The sequence below is a fragment of the Sphaeramia orbicularis genome, chromosome 13 (assembly GCF_902148855.1).
Source record: "Sphaeramia orbicularis chromosome 13, fSphaOr1.1, whole genome shotgun sequence".
In the NCBI taxonomy this organism is placed as follows: Eukaryota; Metazoa; Chordata; class Actinopteri; order Kurtiformes; family Apogonidae; genus Sphaeramia; species Sphaeramia orbicularis.
In genome coordinates, this window is record NC_043969.1 from 44033845 (window position 1) to 44046289 (window position 12445).

A 12445-nucleotide genomic window follows, 5' to 3' on the forward strand; every position below is an offset into this window, starting at 1 on the left:
TATTTATTAGGATCCCCATTAGCTGATGCAGGACATCAGCTACTCTTCCTGGGGTCCTCCCATTCCAAACAGACATACAGTATCCATTTACAAGCATAAAAACAATGTGATTCACCCTTCTATTTCCTTCTTAAGAACACTCAACCATCAAACAAAACAACATTAACAATAACAACAATACTGCAAGATAAAATTAAAAGCAGAAAGAAAAAAACCAAAACAAAGTGAAAAAAGTATAGAGAAAAATTCATTGGGGTGACACAAACATAGCGCTGGGTCCTTATGGGTTAAAGTATTTAGAGGAGCATGGATTTTGTTCACTTTAACCCTTTAACCTCTAATGTGTCTGTGGTGAGCGTTCTGAATGTTTGATTTACTTTAAATATTTGTAAAAATTAAACCATTTGCTTAATAGGAAAAATTTCAAAATGTGCCAATAGAATAGACCTTGTTCTTTCCATAGACTGAGCATGCTCAGTGCATCCTCTGCTGCCTGTGGAATGGGGGGCAAAACACAGAGCAGCGAGTGAGAACGACTCGCTATAAAAATAGATTTTTTTTACACTATTTTCCTTGTGATTTCTTGTTTTTACTGTTGTTTGTAGTGTTGTGGAGATTTTTCTTTATTATTATTATTTTTCTTTACTGGGTATTTACCAAGTTTTGTCCGTGTAACTGTTTTTTGGAGTTCAACCAGGCGTCGAAAAGCAGCTGGACTGATTTAGAAAAAAATAGAGCCATAAAAACAAGAACTACCTGGCCAAAATTCAAATACATGTTCTTCAGTGTGTCCCAGTCTACAGTTCATGTTCAGTGTATCCTAAATCTCTTATTGATGTACATTCCTAGTGCCTTATTTAGTAAAAACCTGTAAAACTTTAATTCCTCTCTTCTGTTATTCCACCCTGTTTTGACCCTAAAACACACTTTAAAACAAAACCACTGAAGAAAAGGAACACAAGCACATACTCACAGCAGCTTTTATGACACTGAAACAGACACTAATTCACAGCAGAATATTTACCTGAAATAATGTTTCATGAGTTAAAGGGTCAAAGGTCCAGTGTGTAAGATTTAGTGACATCTAGTGATGAAGCTGCAGATTACATTCAGGTGAATACCCTCCTCAACCTACACTATGATGAGCATTAAAAACTAGCTTTTTAGTCAAGGGGACATTAACTCTGGTCCCCACTCAGACACAGAAAGTGATGTAATGCACTTTAAATCTCGATGCAATAAAACAGAAAAAACAAGAAGCCTGTAGCATCGCAACATGGTGGACTGTGAAAGGTGACCCATTCCCTCTGTAGATGTAGACACACGTTCTATGATAAAGGAAACCAAACAGCCCTCATTTTCATTATCAAATCAAATCAAATTTTATTTATATAGCGCCAAATCATAACAAAAGTTATCTCATGACACTTTACATATAAAGTTGGTCAAAACCAGACTCTAAGCCAATTTACAGAAACCCAACACAATCCTCCAGGATTATGCATCAATGAAAACATAATTCTGAACAATTTCTACAATTAGTTCATCCTAAATCTTACAGAAGGAGCCTTTAACTTTGTGGTTTTCATTTGATTTTAACTCATTTATGAATATCAGATATATTAGATGATGATTTAGATGAAACGCTCAACATATTTTGTTCTGTTAGAGCTGGAAAAACAACAGAATTGCTTTGAAAACTGATAAGATAAGATAAGATAAGATAAACAGAATAAATTTCACTCACAGCAATTGATAAATAAAAAAGCCAGATACAAAATAAAGATATAGGATAAAGATATAAGGAGATAAAAAATAATAAGTAGTAAACCATCCATCTGTCCATCCATTGTTTATTATAATATATAATACATATAGCTACCAATGACACAAACAAATTGTTTGATATCATGTATTTATCTTGCTATAAATACTAGTCAAATTGCATTGTCTTTTAAAAATGTGGAGGAAAAAAAATCATGAACATAACATGAATAATATAATAAATACATTTTATTACTTACTATTTTTTATTTTATTATACAAGTTAAACATCAGGTTTATGATGGATCAGTGCATTTATAAATGATGTACTTTTTGATATTCAAAAGCAACTGGATGGGTTAGGAGGTCCTGAGTGAAGGGGTAAATTATTAAAAGTTGATTGAAAATAAAATGCTGAATAAAAAATTTGCATTTTAGCTTCATATTTTGAGCAGTTTGGAAAATCTTTAGCTCAGCTAGTTCTTCAAATATTGTAAAGGAAATTCTAAAACTCAGCCACTGACATAATAATGCAGCGCAAAAGATTTGTAGGTGCTCGTGTCTCATAGTAGCTGGTCATCGGCTGATGTTAGCTAACTCCGTTTTTAAGATGAAATCCTCATCCTCATGGTTACTATTAGCCTAAAAATATAGCAACTAAAGCAGCAAAACAGACTCCGATTCAGACTTGACATAAGCACATGAACATGCACAAATGTCACAAACTCAACCCATGACATTATGAATCATTTACATTTTGGATTAACTTTATATTTTTATTCAGCAGATTTCTTATCGACCATGTTTTCAGAGACTTTGTCATATCATGGAAAAATTTATGATTTTGTTTTTACAGATTTTATTTCACAAAAAGGACAAAAAAAACATTTATAATTAATTTATTTCTCTTACTTGCAAAATTTTTCATTCACAAATGTAAGTTCTATAACACAAAACCAAATATTATTTAGTTTTTGAAAGATGCTGAACTTTATTTAAAGCTGTTAGATAAATCTGGAAACAAAAAGGCTATAAAAACCAACAGTATTTGCTCTGATTTGAACATTGTATTGTAGTGTATTCCCCCTAGCAAACATGTTGTGTTGTTTTATTGTTGTATACAATGTCTGTATACTGTACCTCATTCAATAAAAAATTAATTAAAAAAAAAAAGCAAAAAACTTTATATTTTCAAAATCTGTGCTTATTGATTGTAGAATTGCTGTTAAAATAATCTAAAATGCAATATAAAAATATGCTTCTGTTCTTCATTCCCTACCCTTTCCTTTACATTCAGACATTTTTATGTGTTGACTGTACTTCATTTTCCAAGTTGCTGTAAAAGGTAATCCCTGTTTTACTGAAAGCATTAAATATTTGTTGTTGTGTTTTTGTGTTTGGCTTAACTTGTGCTGGTGCCTGTAAGATAATGTGACTGAATGGGGTTAGACTGGATGTGCACTAGCTCTGCTGACCGCGGGCGATTCATGACTCATGCATCTTTTGGAAACAGCTGCATATTCAATCTGACTCCCTCTCTCATTGCAGCCTTGTCATGTTACTCTGCTTGTTTGTTTCTGTGCATGAGAACAGTGTATGTTTTCTAAAGAGACTCCTTTAATGTACGAACATCTGCTTCATATACCAGCGTCCAAATGGAAAGACTAAGAGAGGGGTCAACCAATGTACAATGTTTCCGATATTATTTGCTGTTAATGACTATTACTACTGGTTTATAAAACTCTCGTATATCAGATTTTTTTTTCTCTGACACAAAGCAGTTGTAGTAGTAGTAGTACTTATTCTCACACCCTTTTTGACAAACTAACAATTAAATTAAATCGGCTTTCTTTGCTTTGTTAACCTTTTCTTCTGTATATTTTTACAATAGCACAAAACATCCAATCAAACCATTCACATACACTTTTCTAATCACCTCACACACAATCCAATTTGTATAATCAATCGTTTTTAATATAAACTATAATATTTATATGCACTTTAAATATTTACTACAAATACAACGATCAATAAATGTGATAATATCTTCTTATCATAATAATTAACCCTTTCATGCACAGTGCTCACTCCAGTGGACAGTTATTCTCCAGCTGTTCTCTTATCTATTCATGGGTTTTGTTGTTTTAGTTCCATATCAGCCAACACAGTGGATGCTTATGCATATGTAACATTGCTGTTCTTGATAAATCTGATCTGCAGTAACATGTTTGAGTGTAAATCAATTGTTATTAGACTGTAATTATCATTTTTTCTTTAACAAAATGGTTTTTTTTTGTATATTATCTCCATGAAGTGAGTAATAACTAGTATTAGAGTAGGTTTAAATATGAGAAAACATCAGATTAGCAGCATTAAAAGTGTTTATATTTCATAGTTTTCACAGTATATCAGTAAATACACGTTTCTTTGATTCAAAAATTAAACGCATCGTATCCATTTGAGTGGACATTTTTGCAGCTCCATGAAAAAAAAGTTCATAAAAAGCTGTCAACTGCATTTTTTTTTTCATGCCTAAAGAGGAATAAAAACAGGGGGGGAAAAAATCATGATTAAGGTTCTCATAATTCATGCATGAAAGGGTTAATTAATTACAATAGTATCTTATTTTATGCGTACTTCTATGTTATAACTAGATAGTCACTTATTCAGTCAATATTCTATATTTTGTTATTATACTGGATTTATTCTGGTGTTACGATTGAGAAGGTTTCAGAAATTCATTTTTTGGGTGTAATAGTGGACGATAAATTAACATGGAGGCCACATATTGCTTATGTAAAAAAAAAAAAAAGGTGTCTAAAACTATTTCTGTATTGAGTAAAGCAAAATATGTGTTGGATTATAAAGCAATGAGAATTTTATATTTTTCACTTATTCTGCCATATTTGAGTTATTGCATTGAAGTATGGGGAAAGACATATATGAATAACACAAAGCCATTGTTTTTATGACAGAAAAGGGCAATAAGAACCATGTATAATGTTAATTTCAGGGAACATACAAATGAGTGATTTATTAAATCAGGATTGTTTAAGTTTAAAGAGTTAGCTGAATTAAAGACATTGTTAATTGTGTTGAGAGCGAGAAACAGACTTTTGCAAATTTGCAGAGATTATTTGTTTTAGTATCAAAGGATGAAGAACATAGAAGGAGGGTTAATTTTTAAACAGCAAAGGGTTCGGACTAATGTGAAGCAAATGTGTATTTGTGTTGTGGGTGTCAGAATGTGGAATTCTTTGGCAATGGAAGAGAAGAGCTGTACAAATATTTTTCAGTTTAAGAGTTTGTATAAGGAAAGAATAGAGAAGCTTTATAAAGCATGAAATGAAATAAATTTACTCATGGATTTTGGATTTGTTTTATTTGCATTGAGCGCAGATTTTTTTTTTTTTTTTTTTTTGACCATGTTGTATGATTCTTTGTTATCTGATGATTCTATGAGCTCAAAATAAAACTACTACTACTTCTACAGGGTGGGGAAGCAAAATTTACAATGAGCATTTAGTTGTTTTTTCTCAGCAGGCACTACGTCAGTTGTTTTGAAACCAAACATATATTGATATCATAATCATACCTAACACTATTATCCATACCTTTTCAGAAACTTTTGTCCATATGAGTAATCAGGAAAGCAAACATCATCCCAGCCTTGAAAAAACAACAAGCCTAGTGGTGGAATAAGGTTTTTGCATAGTACTGTATATTGCTATGATTTTCAGTGAATCACTTGAATATCTCTATATGGAAAGAAGTAGTTATTCTAGAAGATGGGGATGATTTTGCATCTATATGGAGAATGAATATAAAGATAAATAACATGGAACATATGGAAATGCTTTGCTATTAGACACATTATTATAGCATGACATATATGCTACAACAAAAGGACTTTTCATGTTATACCAAGATATTTTCACCCATTTAAACTTATTATATAACAAGAAACATTTGACATCCTAACAGTGAAACCTGTGCTACACTTTATGTTTTAACAACAGGTTATGTTATAATGTGAAATGTTTCATTTGACAAAAAGCTAAATACAGGGTGGGGAAGCAAAATTTACAATGAGCATTTAGTTGTTTTTTCTCAGCAGGCACTACGTCAGTTGTTTTGAAACCAAACATATATTGATGTCATAATCATACCTAACACTATTATCCATACCTTTTCAGAAACTTTTGCCCATATGAGTAATCAGGAAAGCAAACGTCAAAGAGTGTGTGATTTGCTGAATGCACTCGTCACACCAAAGGAGATTTCAAAAATAGTTGGAGTGTCCATAAAGACTGTTTATAATGGAAAGAAGAGAATGACTATGAGCAAAACTATTACGAGAAAGTCTGGAAGATACTATTAAAGAAGAATGGGAGAAGTTGTCACCTGAATATTTGAGGAACACTTGCGCAAGTTTCAGGAAGCGTGTGAAGGCAGTTATTGAGAAAGAAGGAGGACACATAGAATAAAAACATTTTCTATTATGTAAATTTTCTTGTGGCAAATAAATTCTCATGACTTTCAATAAACTAATTGGTCATACACTGTCTTTCAATCCCTGCCTCAAAATATTGTAAATTTTGCTTCCCCACCCTGTACACTGACTATTATGTAAAGTGTTCATTGTAATAGCTGTAATAGCAACACATCTGATGTAAGCAGATGTTTGAAGAAAGGGGCAGGTATTATAAGTTTCTTCATCCTGCTCCTTTCCAATCATTGAGGTTGGAATGAATAAATAAAATGAAAAGTGAAATGAAAGACATCCTTTTAAATGCACAAATTGAAGAAGACATTTTTAAGTTTTGCTCCAGATTATTCCACAGATGTATCCCTCTAATAGAGATACACTGGCTTTTTATGTTTGTTGTACGCTTCATTTTCTTGTAGATTTCAGTTCCCCTTAAATTATAACACTGGTCAACAACAAATTTATTGTTTAAGTTTTTTGAGCCGATTTAGGATCATTTTGGTGTTCTGAATCCAAAAATCACATTAATTTTGCTCAATCAGGTCAACTTTCTGAACTATGCTACATATTGGCTTTTTAACATTTTTGCGTACATTTATAGGCATTTTCACATCATATGATACAAAATTCTTTCATATTTCTTGCAATAAACAAGTTCTGAAGATTTTACTTTTGCCAATTTATGATTAATGTTTTTTTTAATATTACAGGTGAATGAAATGGCTTCGACTAGAAGATCTTGCAAAAATAAGCCTGACATATTCTGCTACATCTGCGGTGAATACACCATTGTACCTAACAGGAATCAAGTCACAAGTTTCATAAAGTGTGCTTACCAATCTTATTTTGGTATTAATTATTATATTTTGTGAGAAGATCAAATTTTTCAAAATCAAATTAGCAAAAAAACCTGACCTGATTGAGAAAAACAGATGTCATTTTTGGATTTAGCGGTGCAAAATGGTCCTATTTCAGTTGGAAAAACCTAGACAACTTGCAAAAAACATTTTTTTGTAACCCAGTGTAATTACTGTGGTTTGTGATTGTAAAGCAAAACAGGCGACTCTTAAATGAAGCTGGAGGCCGGACAGACACTGGTGCTCATGTAGATGCACTCCGGGCAGGACACTCCTGAGTGTTTGAAGTGAAACAAAGGAGGTTAGACTGTGTTGTGTCTCTTTGAGGTCACTGCAAGGTTTTATTCCCACAGGCTCGTGTCTTTGCATCACTGCACTACTGCCAGCATTCAGAATGAGCTCGGAGAAAAAAAAAAACAACAGTTATTTCATGTGCTGTTCTTTTGTCCTTGTGGAACAAAGTCTTCATTGTAACAGTTCAACTTTGTGGCATCATTTCAAAGGGACTATGTGTGTTTTTTGTCCTTTTACTCGTGTTCTTTTGGCGCTTAATAAAAACGGCCTTCAGTCTTTTGTCACAGCAGGTAACTGGACCCTTTAATTTAACCTTGACTTAGCAGCGGCGTTTACAGCGTATACATTGTAATCTAGTCTCGTCACTGTAAGAGACTTAAAGCTAATTTACATTTCACTCCAGGGTTAGCTTTGCTCAGTGATCTATGAAATAGAACTGGCATCCTCCATCTCGACTGGAGTCATTACCTTCATCACAGCAGGACAGAAGCTTGATTTAATCTGGCTTTGTGACAGTAAGCATTCAATAGGTACCCTGAATGCACCACTCACCTGGTTACTTCAATGTCTTCTTTAGTTCCCAAATTTTATGAATGGATTATTTTGTTTGGTTATTTATTTCGAATATTGCAATAAAATCAAACAACAAAAGAATTATATATTTTAAAAAGTAAACCATTCGAAAAGGAGCAGGAAGAAGTTGAATTTATAAGCTCCCGCCCCCTTACACCATCCTTCACCTGCCCTAAATTCCTATGTCAGATTCAATAAGTAACTAAAAAAATCCTCACATATCAGACTAAAGCCTGATTAAAACACAAAATTGCTGTACATATCAAGGACAGACTGTCCATTTTGCAGCCAAATTTCACATTAAAATAAACTCTGTCCTTTCCAGAGCAGTAATGGTGCACATATAAAAAAAAAAATAAACTGTCCATTTCATAACAAAACTACAGATATTAAAAAACAAAAATAAACTCAATAATGCCCATATCAGAAACAAAAGTACACTATCTGTATCATAACAATAATGCACAAAAATAAACTGTCATTTCTTAGCAGTAATATACTTATCAAAAATAAACTATGTCCAATTCCTAACCATACCCGTATAAAAAACAAAAAGTATATTCTGTCCATTTCATGTCAGTAATACCCATCATATATCATATGATAATTTTAGTTTTTATCTGTGCTCCTCTGTTATCATCAGCAGGAAGGATGTACTTAATAATGTCATTATTTCTGCTTTGGGTGAAAAATGAAAGGAAAAAAAAAAAAAACAGACATTTGGAATCCATGACTTATGATGATCTGAATGAAACCACATGAAACAGAGATGAAAAGTATTTCAATAAAATATATACTATATTAAAATATGTAAGTACTCTTAAGTTCTAGTCATATAATTTGCTCCTATTAAATTGTCATTAAAAGCCTTACAAACTTTTATTTGTGTATTTGAAAGACATTATGTAGTGTTTTATCTTATTCTTTACAATAATTTTTATTTATGTAGCAAGTCTGTTCACTCTAAAAGATTCATAATTTTATTAGACACATTTTATACACCAATGAATCTTAAATAGTGAGCTGTTATTTACTTCAGTGGCGGAGAGATCAGGGCCTTTCTGTTCTCTGTTAAATATGTTTTGTTGGCTTTTTTGAGCATTCTTTATAGATATAGGAGACAGATACAGTTGTGGAAAAAATTATCAGACCATCAAAAGTCATCAAAAACAATGGTTATGTAATCAAGTACTAACTCCTGTGTGTATCATGTGACTAAAACAGACAGAAAAGAAAACATGGAATGGCTAAAAGCACTGTTTTTGTCGGTACAGTGCCACAGATATTGATGGAAGAACTGAGGTGATTTTGGTTATTATCAAGAAAACATGGAAAATGGATAGATATCAGCTCTGAAATTAAACTACTATGAGCTATTTTTGTGGTTATCATTATATTTGTCCAAACAAATGTACCTTTAGTTGTACCAGGCATTAAAATGAACAAGAAATTGAAGAAAACAAGGGATGATCTAATAATTTTTCCCACGACTGTAGGTGTTTATGTTCTACCACATGAGCCTAGATGCATCACTGTTGATTTCTCATTGATTTATATTTCCAGCAGATTAATGTGATTTCTAAAAATGTCTTCTCATTTCTCATTCCATAATATTATTAAATCACCAACTGCACATGATGTTTTCATCCTCTCTGTCAGCTGCTGTAACTGAGTATTACCATGGTAACAAGGGTCTCTTTTCTAAGTTAGTGTGAGCATAGCATCGCCAAAGATACTTAAAACGAAAGATGAAAGATTCCAATCTGGTTAGTTTAACCATTGATGAAAATATAATGTCTAACCTGTGGCTAATTAGATGAAGTTTTGATCACATGTATCACTGTGACCAATCATATCAGTTCCCTGACATTACAGAACATTTATGACAGTTAGTGTTGTGGTTCAGTAGAGATTTCTTAGCTGTGATGGTAGAGATGAATGACATGTTTGATGACTGGTTATTTTTATCTTTGGCTTTGATGATAAAGAAGAAAAGAGCTACATAAATACATGTTTGTTTGTTCCATGGTTCAGCTTCATGGCAGACTGTAGGTCTGCTTTTTAATGTGAACACCTGAAACTGTCACTGTCGAACAAAACAAGTATTTATTTAACCCATAAAGACCCAGTGGTACTTCTACAGAGGTTCCCAAATGAATTTTTCTCTCTATTTAACCATTCTTAAGTGATTTATCATCATTTATTGCAATATTGTCCTCTTTATTTTGAGGTTTTTCATTATAAATCATGTATTTTCCTTTATTTCATTCACTGGTCATGTAGATGTTCATAAAAACTCAGATTAAAGTTGAAGGTTAATATATCAGAAACACAAAAAAACTGAAGAAAAAGTGGGTTTTTTCAGCAAATATATCAATAAATGAACATAAAACAAGTGTGTCTATCCACTGACATTGATCCAACTCCATGGGTTTTACTGGTGAATTAATGTTGTAGAAGATGACGGTGATTCCATGGTAACTATGGAGCCTCTGAATGTCCAAATGAGTCATATCTGATGACCATGAAAAGCTGACAAACTGTATTTTACGACAATTATTTACGTACATCGATAGGATTAGTGGATCAATTTTAGATCAGTAGATGGTTTTGGTCGACGGTGGATGTTTGGGTCTTTATGGGTTAATGTTAGATCTTATGAGGTGGTGTCTTAATTGGTTCGTCTACAGATCAGATGTTAAAGATCATCACAGAAGTCGTCTGATCGTTATGGGACCCACAATAGTTTTTTCTCCAGTGAACTGAGACACTTCTCCCATAGGACTCCATTCATACACATCAGACCCTGGTCTCCCTTTGAAGACCCCAAGGCTGTGACATGAATACACCCGGAGATCAACTTTTTGCTTCTGTAGTCCATGCATCTTTGGTGTTTCAAATGTTTTGTGCTATAAATAAGGTAATGTGTCTTTTTGTGATGCTCTCTGACTTGTATTAGATTAATCTAAGACTGGAATTAAGGTTGGTTTTTACCAAAGCCTCATCTACACTAATACAGATATTTTCTCTGTGACCTTTGTTTTACAGAATATGCATGTTCAGATGAGAATAAAATATGACAAGAAACATTTAATAAAATATGTTAAGCCAGTTGACATTGATAAAGCTTACATCAGCAATACTTCAGCTACCAAACAGTATTTTGAGCCTGTGTTGTGATCTTATTTTCTCAGCGTAAAACACAAAACTGCAGATGGGAAAGAGTTCGCATTTTTGTGGACATGGTGTAGTAATGCCAAGTTGGAAATTTGTATTGTGAAAACATTTTGTTCCAGCTGTTGTTTCAGTAGGTATGGGTGTATGAAGCTGTGACATCAGAGGTGTAATTTGTAAGCCAGTGTTCTAAAATGTGCTTTGTGGAAAGATTTTAGAAAGTCTCAAACAGAAGAAAATCTTTACAAAATATCCATGTCAGTGTGGACATACCCTTCAGTATTAACCCATGCAGACCCAGTGCTACTTTTAATGGCAGTTTGCAAATGAATTTTTCTCTATATTACCCCTTTGTGTGATTTATCACTGTTTATTGTATTATTATCCTCTTTATTTTGCATTTCTTCAGATAAAATCAGGTATTTTTCTATATTTAATTTACTCATCATGTAGACGTTCATAAAAGCTTAGAGTAAATTCAAATATTATTATATCAGAAACAAAGAAAACAGAAAAAAGTGACTTCATTCATTCATTCATTTTCTGAACCTGCTTTATCCTCACTAGGGTCACGGGGGTCGCTTGGAGCCTATCCCAGCTACTTACGGGCGAAGGCGGGGTACACCCTGGACATTTCTGAGGGCTGAGAAAAAAAGTGACTTTTTCAGCAAAATATATCACTAACTGAACATAAAACAACTGTCTCCATCCACTGTCATTGATCCAACTCCATGGGTTTTACTGGCAAATCAATGTTGTAGAAGATGACAGTGTTTCCATGGTAACTACGGAGCCTCTGAATGTCCAAATGGGTCATATCTGATGACCATGAAAAGATGACAAACTGTGTTTTACATTAATTATTTACATGTATTGATAGGTTTAGTGGATCAACAGGTATTGAACATTTTAGATCAGTAGATGGTTTTGGTCGACGGTGGATGTTTGGGTCTTTATGGGTGAAGATAGCCTGTGGGATGGGTTATGTAAATATGTTCAAATAATCTATATTATAAAAGGGAAGTAGACTGACTGCTGCAGTTTGGCATACTTCTATATTTTTGGTCAAGGAAGAGACTAGCAAAAACGGCAAGTTGATAGGACCAATATTTTCGGAGATATTAGTAATTTTGGAATACAACGGCATTACAAATGTCTCGAATCACAGAATCATCACTGAAGTGGGTTACCTAGCAACAGATAATCGATAGGGCCACGTTGCCATGGTGTCAAATTTTACGTGCAGAAATAGACATGCCAGCTGAGAGGTTAATCAACTGAAAATGCCAGTGGA

General features: G+C 33.2%; 1 protein-coding gene across 1 annotated transcript in view; it reads right to left on the minus strand.

Annotated features, from left to right (window-relative positions):
* tmem91 (transmembrane protein 91) overlaps nucleotides 1-12445 on the minus strand; it is a 37578-nt gene that overhangs the window by 4865 nt on the left and 20268 nt on the right. The window lies entirely within an intron of this gene.